This window comes from Gallus gallus, chromosome 1, assembly GCF_016699485.2.
Source record: "Gallus gallus isolate bGalGal1 chromosome 1, bGalGal1.mat.broiler.GRCg7b, whole genome shotgun sequence".
NCBI lineage: Eukaryota > Metazoa > Chordata > Aves > Galliformes > Phasianidae > Gallus > Gallus gallus.
The window spans coordinates 181,499,578-181,512,940 of record NC_052532.1 but is presented as its reverse complement, the minus strand read 5'-3'; positions in this window follow the sequence as shown (position 1 = coordinate 181,512,940).

The window sequence follows — 13,363 nt, the reverse complement described above, 5'->3', positions numbered from 1 at the left end:
TGAGAAAGCATTGCTCTGTAGAGTTCAGGACTCTTTCATATAGTAAATTTTCATGGAATTTCCTTGATTCACTGATGGGTTGATGCAGAGAAATCTGAGCAATACCAGCAGACCTGGGCTGCTGCACAGTTTACTTCTGCCTCACTTTTCTCTCTTCTCTCCAAGTCTTACGTCTAATATATACTGAAACTCGTATTATGCACTGTATAATGCTTCATATATTCATACTGCAGTGAGACTGCCTTATCAGCTGAGATAACAGGTATTTATACCTATAACTTGTGCATGTTCTGAAAAGATGAATTAAAGTTTCCTTAAATCCAAAAATAAAATGAAGCGAGAATGTATAGCAACATTACTCAGATCAGTATCTTCTTTTGCATTGATCATTTCAAATTTTTCACAAATACATTCAGGCACAGGAAAGCTTAAAGCAAGTGACAAATCAGCCCTCCAGATTTCCCATATACTTTTAAATAGAATGTGAAATGAAGGGGGAAAAGATGAAAAAAGACTTTATAATGCATTGCAAAGAATAGATGACTTTGCCTACAGTAGCAAGTCTCACTGTGTTTCAAAAATGTGTAGCATCACAAAACATAAAGAAATAGATTTTCAGCTAACAGAAAAGAAGGGAGTTGTTTTTTTTTTTTTTTTTTTTTTTAATTATCGAGTCCATGTATGCAGATCAAGAACTTCTCAAATATTGTATATTGAAAGGGATGTAGACCAACAGGCTCTTTTTTTTCTCTCTCTTTTTTTCTTTTTTTTTTTTTTTTTTTCAAAACAAATGCATTTCTCAAGCAGTTTTACAGAAAACGTGGAGATGAGAAGTTTGAAAAAAAGATTCTACTGTAACAAATACTGCAGCACTGTATTTAAAGATGGTAAAAATATCCTTTGATGTTTTTTACTGGCTACCAGCGCAGTTAAAAAAGTTTTCTTTATCTAACTCTTGCTCATGTAGTTTGAGTAACAGATCATAAAGGAATTATCTTATGGATTTTTGAAGAAATTACAATGTTGATTTTGCTGCTGACATTGGCTGGCTCAGCTCTGTATCAATGGTAAAAAAAGATCCACCAAAGAGCAAGCAAATAAAAACAAAACAGGTTGAGAGTTTCATCAGTGAAAGGAAGACAAAAACATGCCTATTAATGTCCCAAAGACAGCATAATTTCAGAAAGAGAAATGCTAAAAAAAATGTCATTTTTCCTATCAAGAGATGAGCCTTGTAATGAAAATGATACTATTGTAGGCATCCAGCTATGACAAGCAAATGCTGTTAATGTCTTTTATAAATTTGAAAAGATTTAGAAAAATATCACTAGCATTGTCACCAAAATGATTTTTCAGCCGTCATCTTGTCTGATCATTATGTAATAGTCATAAAGATTTTCAGTAGTGGTTAGAAATAACTATCAACTAATACAAACGTTTTGTGTGCAGGAGTTTGTCAAAACCTATTGGGAAGCTCTCCACACTGTAATTCTAAGTAAAGAAACCAATGTCCTGAACCAACCTTGAGAAAAGAATATGGATCAACATATTCAGGACAAGCATTAAGAGTAATATCAATATGATTTATATGTAAAGTGATAGCATGAACACCATTAAGAGGTAGAAGATAAATGAGAGCTAAGAAAGCATTGTACAGAATAACAAGGAAAGAAACCCAGTCTATCAGTGTAATACTCGAAATCTGAAGACCACAATAAAAGTGAAATAAATGACATAAAGCAGGATGCAGTCCATGCAGAAGGTGGTGCAGAACAGAAAAGAAAAAAAAAAAAAAAGAGAAAAATTCCTTTTCTTTATTCGAGATATGATAAAAGGTTTTAGCTTTTCATTGAAAAAAGAAAAACCTCTTTGGGATGTATGAGTGGTTTCTGAGTATTCACAGTTTAACTATGCTTATCGTGGATCTCTACTCGTTCCCCAGTTGTTTTTTGTCACACTGTGGAGACACATCATGTGTACCTTCACAGTCCCTTATCAGTCCCCATTTAATAACATCAATTCAGATTTGAGGAGCACTGTAAAGAGTAACGAGTAGAGATTCTAAGACTTAGATTCTATTTAGTTCCCTTAGGGACTTTGGTCCAGTGTTGTTAAGGTCACTAGACGTCTGTCTGCTAACATCTAGGAACAGAGGAATAAGCTCTTACCAGAACAACAACATTGGAAGAAGAATGCATGCTCTATATTAGCATATTATCCTTTTGTTAAAAAAAATACCTATTTTCTTTTCGACAGTTTTCTAATAATTATATTCAAAGCATTGCTCAAATGTATTAAGTTAATATTTTGCATTTGTATTTAAGTTCAGTAGTGTATATTCTGTATTTTGTTTTTACTAAACATCAATATTTGAATAGTCATTCAGAGGCACAGGCTAAACCATGGCCAATCAGGCTCGGCTAATGTTACCCATCTATTTAAACTTGACCTTCAACTGTTCTTTCTGATCAAAATTGTTTTTTTCGCTTTTCCTCAGCTAATGGATCTTCAGCACCATATGTGAAATGTGGAGTGTGCATCAGCATCTTTTACATTTACTCTCCAGAAGATAGAAGAGGGAAAAAATCTGACTAAAAATGCCTAATTTGATTCAGCTGTACAAGCACAACCTATTCATTTGCACAGGAGAGTCTGAATGTGAGAGCTAAGTTTTAAAAGTGACAGACTGCCAACTTAATCGAAACAGATAAATATGCATATGAAGGGCAACAGACTTCCTGTTTATTTGTGGTTTTGTTCCTATAACTTCTGATCAGTGAAAGCTCGCTATATCTTTGTGTTTGACTTGAACAAGCCATTTTTTTCAGGCTTTCTTTTTACTGAACTTCTTTATATCCAAGTGGTATGGGTGTTCGTGTAAGGGTCTTGTATTTGCTTTCTTCCACGTCTCACACCCAGATGTGGAAGAACACACAGTCCAATCAGGAAAGGAATTAACTTTAAGATCACAACGCTTTTCACTTACTTTAATAGAGACATATACCACGTTATGATATAACGTCATACTAAGCAGAAGTATATTTTCATTGCATTAGCTTTTTTTAAGTGTCTAGAAACCTATAATGGAATAACTTGATGCATTGATGTGGGAACCACTTTTTTTTTTTTTTTTTTAATAGACTTTAGCATATTTCTTTTTCCCATGACTCTACCCGTACTCTTCTACCTGCTGCCCATTTATTATGAGTACAGTTTATATTTAAATGCTAGCCTGTCAAATATTACGCATGTACATTCAAGCACTCAAATATCTTCGTATAAGTCAGTAGCAGAACTCATGTGTACAGATATTACATGTTTACATGAATGATTAGTGTCACATATTGTTAGGCCAACATACATAGAAACTTGAGCATAATTCCTGGCCAGCAAGTAAGTACAAAGGCGTATGGGTATGGGTAATTAATCATAGACTATTTTTCGTAGTTGAAAGAAGCATTTTTATCGTCTTTTTTCTTTTTTTTTTTTAGTGACCTTTGAAATTCAGAGTTTAATTCTAGCTAACGCTGAAAATATTTTTCTCTTATGTGTTTTCTGGCATGTGATACCTTGCATTCATTTGCTCAGTTTATAAGTCAAAATGCCTGCCAAACCCTTCATTCACAAGTGTACAGCCCAAGAGACTTGCGATCTTGCAAAGCTCTCATGAAAATTTACAAAGACCTTGGAATCTAGGCACGTGGAAATAAAGTCTGTTAACACTGATCCCAGATAATGAAAGATCTGATAAATCAGAGAGTTAAAGACAAAGGGAACTATTATGATAGTCTATTCAGATCTCCTACAGTGCAAAGACTACAACTTTTTACTCAGTAATTTCTGACCTCTTGATGAGCCATGGCTCCTATTCTAAAAAGACAAACAGACTTACTTTATACTTCAGTGTCAGATAATCAGTGTGAAGTCCTTGTGTTAGTTCTAGCAGTTAATCATACTGATTCTCTCATAAATGAGGCTGATTTCAATATCGAAGTTACTTGGCATTCTCCATCAGCTTTCGGATGTCAGTATGACTTTGCTGTATCAGCTAACTCTCTGCTATCAGTGTTACTGTCACCATATCATGATCACTGTATCTTTTCTTTGATGAACTGAATGGAAAGATATATCTAGTCTTTCAAAGATTTCCAAATTTTTACATTTTCTCCCACCTCTGTTCTGAACTGCTTCAATATCTCCAGGGCTCTTATGCATATAAAATTAGTATTTTATATTTTCCAGTAACTGGTCCAGTACTTACGCACAAGACCTCCTGCTTCTATTGCAGCTATTACCTCAGTTACAGCTGGGGAAGGTGCTTTCCAGCGAACACAGGACCATCTTGCCCATATGACCTATATTCCTGGATCCTGGGCATATGGGCTTCTATTTGACTTCAGATGAGAAAAGCACACCAAGAGTCCATCTGGAACCAATTTTTACATGACTATTTGTGTTCTCTCAAAGAAGTTCACTCATCTGCAAATTTTATTACAGTTTTATGTTTGTTTCCAGTAAAGTAATTGATTAGAATTGAGACAAAGAGAGATTCTTTGAGACCTCCTGATTGTCATCCAGACTCTAAAAGCTGGAGATGCCCACATTCTTCATCAATTATTGCATGTAAATTAAAGCCTCAGTCACCTATATTCTCCATAAATTCCTGTGCTAATATTTAAGTCACTCCTGCAGGACAGGGTTTGGGAACAAATACTGCATCTAATTAATGTGGGTTAGAGAAATAGAACTGAAGGTAAGAATTCCTTGTTAGTTTAATTAATGGCCAAATAATGTAATCAAATAATTGTTGATCCAGTTATAATGACAGCAAAGCTTACTGAATAAATTATCCAAATATCTCCTTCTCAGTAATTTAGTCGAAACTGAAGCAGAGGTACTTCCTGCTGTCTCCCCTATCTCTGACATTATGCTTGGTCTTTCACATCCTCATTAGATCCTAATGTTGATGACAAATTTTACTAAAGAGCAGGGATGAGCCATCTGTGACCTAAACTCTTACATAACCCTTTAAAGGAGAATTATATTGACGTTTTCTTCAAATTAGCTCTTGAATCTGCTTTGGGTCATTTTTGTAGTTTTGCAAATATCATCTTATTTCTTTTTCATTAATTATCCCTACATCCATTTTTACCCAGTTTCCAGGTTGCATTCCCTTAATGATTAGTGATTGACAATTTGTGATTTGTGTTTAAAGATCTGAAGCAATTGGTATCATCCTACACTTACACTTTCAAGGTCTAACAATCTTGCGTTTTGAGGGCATGTTGCAATCCTCTGCTTTTCTTCAGCAATCTCCAAGATGCTCTAAATTAATCCAGCTGATTTTTAATTCAGCACAATCATACGTGTATCCTTCTCCTAAGGCCATTAATACATTTTACGGAAGCAGCAATCAAACAAAATGCAAAGGCATATACAGACATGCTTTACTAATTACTCACTATTAGTATCAACTACCTATGGTAAAGATACTAGTATATATTTTAAAACTACTTTATGATATGGTCCACTGCTCAACTAGAAAGAAGACTTCTTTCATTTTTGAGTTCAATTATTCTTGTGCTTATCTACTGAAATAAATGAACGAAACATTAAATGAAAACAGTTATTCTCTGAACAAATTAACTATCTAAGTTAGAAATTAAAAAAAAGAATAAAAAAAATTTCTTGGTATATATGCTCTGAGCTTCACAGATAGGCACAGCCATGCCCAAGCAAAATTTGTAGTCAGTGGATTCAGATTCTTGTCTGACAAGAAAACCGTGCATCTTTCTTTGCTGTGATATCCTGTGCTGTGTAGCAAGTTTTATCAGATTGAAAAGTAACCTTATCAGATGTAGCTGAGTAGTTTTTGGCTCTAAGATGGCATATACATACCTGGCTTGGAGTAGAAGAAGTGGGGTGGAGCAAAGAACAAGTGCATGGCTGCTAACAAAAGACAGTGAAAAGTAAGAAGAGGAGTATTTAGAGTAATAATTTTTACTGGGGAACATAGGCTGTGAGAGAAGTATCGATAATTTTTATTAGGTCTTTTTGTTTGGTTGGTTGGTTGGTTTTGTTTTTGTTTTTTCCCAATGGGATCCAGCATTTACTTAAAAGGGAGAAATCACCACTGTGGTTTTCTTGGATTTTTTTTTCTGACTGAGAGCAGAGAAAAATAATTTGAAACACATTTTGAAAAGCACTGATCTACACTAAATCACCACGTTTGAAGCAACTACTGGGCAGAAATCTATTGACATGCTCCAGATTTACTCCTGTGTGACTCCAAGAAGCACTGTGCTGCCAAGAAATTGCTCCAGGAAATGTCGTTACAGAGTTTTCAAGGAGCTATTATTAAATAATCAGATACAACAGCAAATCACTTTTGAGACACAAGTTAGATAAAAAAAAATGTATCTGATTTTATCTTTCTATGAATCTGACATGAAAATGCAGATTTATTAGGTTCTGAACAAAAGCATTGTACCAAATATGTATTGTCATGAGCCTATGCTGTAGGACAGATGTTTTGGGTATCTGTTCAGTTCCTTAGATGCAGAAGAATTGACTTTCTAGTTAGTCAATTATAGATACCACAATTTGATGTCATAACAGTCACCTTAAATCATTCGTCTGAAAACAGTCATTCTTTGTAAGAATAAGATCACTTCAGGCTGCCTGACAAAACTTTCTTGATAGAAAGGTTCACTGCAGGTAATACAGAAAATTCACTCCCACAGGCTAATGATTACTCCAGCACGATATGTCCATGAAATAAGCAAAGCAGGTTAGGGCATTTTTAAAATTCCTTCTGTATAATGAAGATATAAGATTGCTTGATGGGATTTTTGACAGAAAACAAAAAATATATGTATTATACAATGGAGGTCTACACAGGTTGATGTGTCTAATTCTCTGTCAAAGTGCTACAGTCCTCATCAAAATCAATGCAAAATGAAAAGAATTTGCCTTGTATATATGTCACTGAATTTGACATCCTTTCTTAGATGAATGCTTTTAAAGACAAACTGCAGCTATATGTTTAGTAGTAATTTCCAGGAAAATAGATATTGCAGCACATATGTGTGGAATTCACACTTTAATGTTGTGTCCAACATAGTTGAGAAAAAAAAAAAAGAAAAGAAATATTTCCAACGCACAGAGTGAATGCAACCTTTATATATATATTAAAAAAAAAAAAAAAAGTTTGTTCTTCTTTGGAAAACAGATCTTTATTTTGGTAGTTACCTCTGAATGACTGTGAAAATTCAATGGCAGTTTCCACAAGCTTCTAACATGTATTTACAAATTCTAAGGAAATCTTTTTCTAAAGAGGTTTGTGAAAGATAAAATTCACATTTATTCAGACAAGGTATCTATATTTGCCTTTCAGATAACCAAGAATCATTTGCCACGGGAAAGATGGGCTTGACAGGGAGCTGATAGAGATTTTCATAGATCTCAATGTAACCCCTAGGTCTGGCACAGCTTTGTTCTATGGCTTCCATCTTCCAGATACAAAACATTTGACTAAACCTAACTGTGCAGACAGATAGATGTTAACAACAAAGATAAAGATAACAAGGCCCAATTACAATAACTGGAAAGAAAAAAAGGCATTTTTAGGGTGTGATTTCTCTGCTCTTTAGGTACTTTGTTGATGTCCAGGAGAATTACAGCTAGGAAGTTCCCATTTTTCAATCTTAATTTTAAAAAGTAGCCTAACATCATAAGCACACATAAAGAGATATATATGTGTCAAATATATGTCTGGACAGGCTGCATAGCTGGGCTGAAGCCAGTGGGATGAGGTTCAACAAGACCAAATGCCGAGTCCTACACTTTGGCCACAACAACCCCAGGCAACACTACAGGCTTGGGGCAGAGTGGCTGGAAGACTGTGTAGAGGAAATGGACCTGGGGGTGTTGATTGATGCTTGACGGAACATGAGCCAGCAATGTGCCCAGGTGGCCAAGAGGGCCAATGGCATCCTGGTATACATCAGAAACAGCGTTGCCAGCAGGAACAGGGAAGTGATTGTTCCCCTGTACTCAGCACTGGTGAGGCTGCACCTCAAGTACTGTGTCCAGTTTTGGGCCCCTCGCTCCACGAAAGACATTGAGGCCCTGGAGCGTGTCCAGAGGAGGGCAACCAAGCTGGTGAGGGGTCTGGAGCACAGGTCTTACGAGGAGCGGCTGAAGGAGCTGGGATTGTTCAGTCTGGAGAAGAGGAGGCTCAGAGGAGATGTTGTTGCTCTCTATAACTACCTGAAGGGAGGTTGTAGTGAGCTGGGGGTCGGTCTCTTCTCTCGTGTAACCAGTGATAGGACTAAAGGGAATGGCTTCAAGCTGTGCCAGAGAAGGTTCAGGCTGGATGTTAGGAAATGCTTCTTCTCTGAAAGGGTGGTCAGGCACTGGAATGGGCTGCCCAGAGAGGTGGTGGAGTCACCGACCCTGGAGGTGTTCAAGGAGCGTTTGGACATTGTGTTGAGGGACATGGTTTAATGAGAACTATTGGTGATGGGTGGATGGTTGGACTGGGTGATCCTGTGGGTCTTTTCCAACCTTGGTGATTCTATGATTCTATGATTCCATGTCATGGACAGGTACAGTTGTTCAGATGAAATCTGCTGCTAGTGTGTTTGTGCCGTAGCTTTGATGTATAAATTGGAATTATTATGTTTTCTTTTTACAGTTATTTAATTGTTAAGTATCTGCACACCATCAGTTGTCAAGATAAGGTCTTTTATATACAAGTTTCAGCTTTGAATAGTCTAACTGCTACATTGGTATTAACATATTCACATTGTTGGTCTGTGCTGGCTCTTACATCTACAAGTTGTCAGAGCATCTAAATGATGAGATTTTCTTGAATATACAAAATATATGAAACCATTCAGAAAATCCACAGCCTTTCATTTATCCCGTTCTACCAATTTTGTAATTTAAAAATGCAACTTATATATATATATTAAAAAAAAAAAAAAAAAAATCTTTTTCATTATTTCTCCTACCTTTAAAAAGCAGGTACTGCAGCTTGCTTTAAGGTGATGTTGCACCATAAAGCACACATTGGAAATTAATGCTAAGACATGTAACACGCATGAATGAATTTGGACTTCACTATAGTTTTGTTGATACATTTTTGAGAATGTATCTCCTCTTGATAGCCTTGATCTCATCTTGATATAATTTCAGATAACAAGAGAGGACATCTGCACTTTCCAGCATGCTGAGAAGTGAATCTGGACATGAAGCTGTCCTTTGATTAAAGTAATTCAGAGGATTTTGTTTCTTGTTAGTTTTGGTTTCTTAAATTACGCTGTCATCAAATTCTGATACCGCTAAGTCATGAAGATTTTGAAGACATTGTTATTGGCCAGAAAATGATGAAAGAATGCTAGGTGTAAATCCTGCTAGGCTGAACTGACAGAGACAATTCCATTTTATGAGAACATCTGAGATTTTCCAGAAGTTAATGGTTATTTAAGAAAGGTAGAAATCAAAGAACGGGTAAAAGCTAAGATTTCACCCTGTACAGCACAACTGAAAATGAGCTACCAGGCTACCATGTGGTGCTACAAAATCATCTGGTTTGCTGTGAACAAGGGCTTGACATTGCAAAGTCAAAATCTGTCTTACATGAGGGGGCTGAACTGTAACTGACTGGCTTATGTGTCGAGCAGGCTGGATTGCTTCTAAAGGGAAAATGCAAAAAGGAATCCTCCCACCCTAAAATATGAGTAACTGTTCTGATGCTTTACAATAAGTACATGAAGGAACTCATATGCCAGCTTTTATTTTGCTCTCTGAGGGACATTTTTACATCTAAACAATTTTTCTGGTAATATCCTCTTTATAATAAACATATTTGCAATATTACACCATGAAAGAACTGAAATGTTAGATGGAAACGTAAAGTGAAGAAGGAGTGAGAAAATGCCAACTTATTAGAATTAGGAAAAATATTTGTCTTACTGTTTCAAAGCTAATATATTGCTGTGGATTTTTTTCCATTGAATTATTCTGATTGTAATTCATTCAGAATATTTCAATGCCAGTTATAATTAATTACATATGGCTTGTATGTGGGGTTCCCACACATGTTCAGCAACTATGTCTATTGGCGAAGTGGTTAATACACTACATGATCTCAGTTCTAGCCATGCAGTAATACTGAGAGCAGCAAGAGATGTTTTACAGCTACCAAGTTAAGGAAATCATTATTATGATATACATTTTAATTTCTGTGGTTCATCCAAACATCTCATTAAAACCCTGCCTTTTCATTGATTGAGTCACACTAAAGTAGAATAATTGAGAAACTTGATGTAAAATAACACAGTTTTTTGCACCAAGAAAAAAAAATCATCCTTCAGCTTGTTTTTTTTGTTTGTTTTTGATTTTGTTTTTGTTTTTGTGGAAGAATAAATTAAACATTTACCTCTCGATTCATATTTTTCTTGATGTGATAATTTCCATGCATTTCTTTTTGTTTAGATTTCTACAAAATAAAAGCTTCATATAAATGTTATAAATCCCATCATTCTCATTTGTAAGTATGAAGAGTTTCAGCTTTCCTAAACTTCTTTCCTTTGTCTGAAAGTACTTGGTAAATTTGGTCTAATTTTAAAAATAATTTCTTCTTATCTCTGCAACAAACTCTCCTTCTTAGTAGTTGCAACATGTTTTACAGCTATTCATTTAAGAATTTTTAGAGACCTACAAATTGTTACTATTGAAATACAAGAAATAAATTAAATCACACTCCCTTCTTGGCACGTTCATCAATATTTATTCCTTAATTTATATCCGAACTGAATTTTCATCCTAATTGTAGCAAGCAAATAATGAGTTTCTTTTTATCAGGCCAGTCTGTCATGATATCTGAACTGATTTAAAGATTTGCACTTTTCATAAGCATTTTAGCACTTGTCTCATACTTCACCTGGTCTGCATTGAGCTCATACATATAGTTATTTTATTACCTGATAAGTATTTTGATTACAGATTCCAATCTTTAAAATAGAGCAATCTCTCCTGATACCATCAGGCCACAGTCTCCTAGCAACAAAACTCTGATTCCAAATGTAGAATAATTAGTGGATTCTTAAGCTTTTTTATTTTATTTCAAGAATTTTGGTGGGTTTTGTTTTTGTTTTTGTTTTTCCTCAGGAAAGTTTTTATTCCTTTAAAAGATATGAATCAACACAAGCTCACAAGTAGGCAATCTTGAACATGTTTTGTTATGCCAAGCAATACCTAAAGAATACCTAAACACACGTTCAATCCTCTTTGAATACACTTCAGTCATGCATATATTAAAAATTTATACTCTGTATGAAGCTAGCAAAATAAGATAGCAAATAGAAAGTTTACTACTTACAAGTGTTGAGAGGTGTATTTGTTCAAGTAGTTACTTCCTCAAACCTAGATTTCCTTCTCCTTTGAAACACATACAGGAATTTCATTTTATTCATTAAAAAAAATTGCTTTATGAGACCCGTAAAAGAGTAAACTTGTGTTGAAAAAAATCTTATTAGCTAATCATCATCAAATAATTTATTGAACATTTGAGATTTTACTCTTCAAAACAAAGTATTAAATGCAAACCCCACAGATGGTTTTCTTCCTACTTTGTGGCCTTCACATGGCCTTAAGAAATGCACGGTGCTGACCACTGTGGATTCTATCACATTGCCATGCTCCTTCCTGATAGTGAAATGCAGAACCAATACCTGCAAGACTGATTCATGATTTCTCAACCACTTATCTACTCAAGTGTGTAGCAGATTTGAATTGCATTTATCTGGTCATCTTGAGGATAATGCATATGATTAAATTCATGCCATAAAGTATCTCTGTTATTTTTACAGAAGGTGTATTTTGCATATGACAACATTCCATGCAGTCTCAGTCCCAGGAGAGAGAACTTGCTCAATGCCTTATTTGCTTAATGCTCATGTTTATAGGGAGATGTTGAAAGACCCAAACTGTCATTTCACCAAAGACTTTTCTTCTTCATGTTCCTATAAGTATGAGTCTTTCTAGAAGATTTTTACTTTTTTCTCCTCAATATCAAATCAGGTATAACTGGTGAAAAAGAAATGACTAATGTTTTACCTTGTCATGGATACATTCTCCTGGTATTTTCTACATGTGCACTTAAGATTTAGTGCATCTATTCAAGCCTTCTTATAGATGAGCTTATTCTGATCATCTTTTTCTGATTCCCACACCAAATTCATAATAATCAGTTGAACATATGAATAATATAAACATATGAATCATATGAACAAGAAAATCATTTTACATCCAATGGGATTTGTTGTTGACTCCGTAACATTTTCATTGATTCTAATCAGCTACATAAACAACCAAGAATTTCCATATTAATCTTATACTACAGTAAAATATTCTCAGGTTTTGACTAGATTCATCTTCCTGTGCTATCTTAAGTAGATAGGACAGGTAATTTACATTTATGTGCTCTGTCTTTCCTCTTTCAAGTGAAATCAAACCCTCTCTTTAGTTAGGAAGTCTTCTACCTTGGTCAAAATTTTATTCAAGAATACACATCGTTTGTTTGTTTGTTTGTTTGTTTTCTGGAAAGTGTTAAGAATGAGCTTGTGTGGAAATTTCACCAAAAGAGGAAAACTGTTTCTTGACCTGGCTTATGAAGAAAAAGAGGTTTCTGTGATCATGTAGTGTATTAAGCTCTTTGCCATTTCCAGATGGAGTTTGAAGAGACTGGAAGTCTTGTGACATAGTACACTGTTTGGTAAACAAAATCTTCTTACAGTAACTCCACAGAGAAGTCAGCTGCTAAGCTTTTTCAATGTGAAAGACTGCAGAAAAAGAGAGAGAGAGACTAGAAATTAGGATCTGTTTGTCAGGAAGCTTAGAGACACGCTAATTATTAGGAGGAATCATCACAGACTGTGCCCAGTCTTGGGTCATTTTCCGGACTTATCACTTTGACAGTGTTATGGTATTCCAAGTGTGCTCTTAGTATTTCTCATGTTTTGTACCATGTCCACATTTTGCTTTTAATTACTAGAAGATTACTACCACAATACACTGAGTTGATTGCCTAGATCTTTTTCTGTTTCCTTCTCTCTTCATTTCATATTCTGCAATCCTTGGCAATCTACATATCTGTATTAGGCAATCTAACACTTTTTTTTTTCCCTACTAAAGTGAACTTTCAAAAAATACTTGATAATCTGGTGGCCTTCCCACAGGAGTTTGCTAAAGAAGAATCTGCTATGTTAAAGCATGGTTGTTTGAGCCAATTTTCTATCAACACTTTAATCATTGCAATGACTTATCTTCTGCTGCAATAATTTTCTACTACACA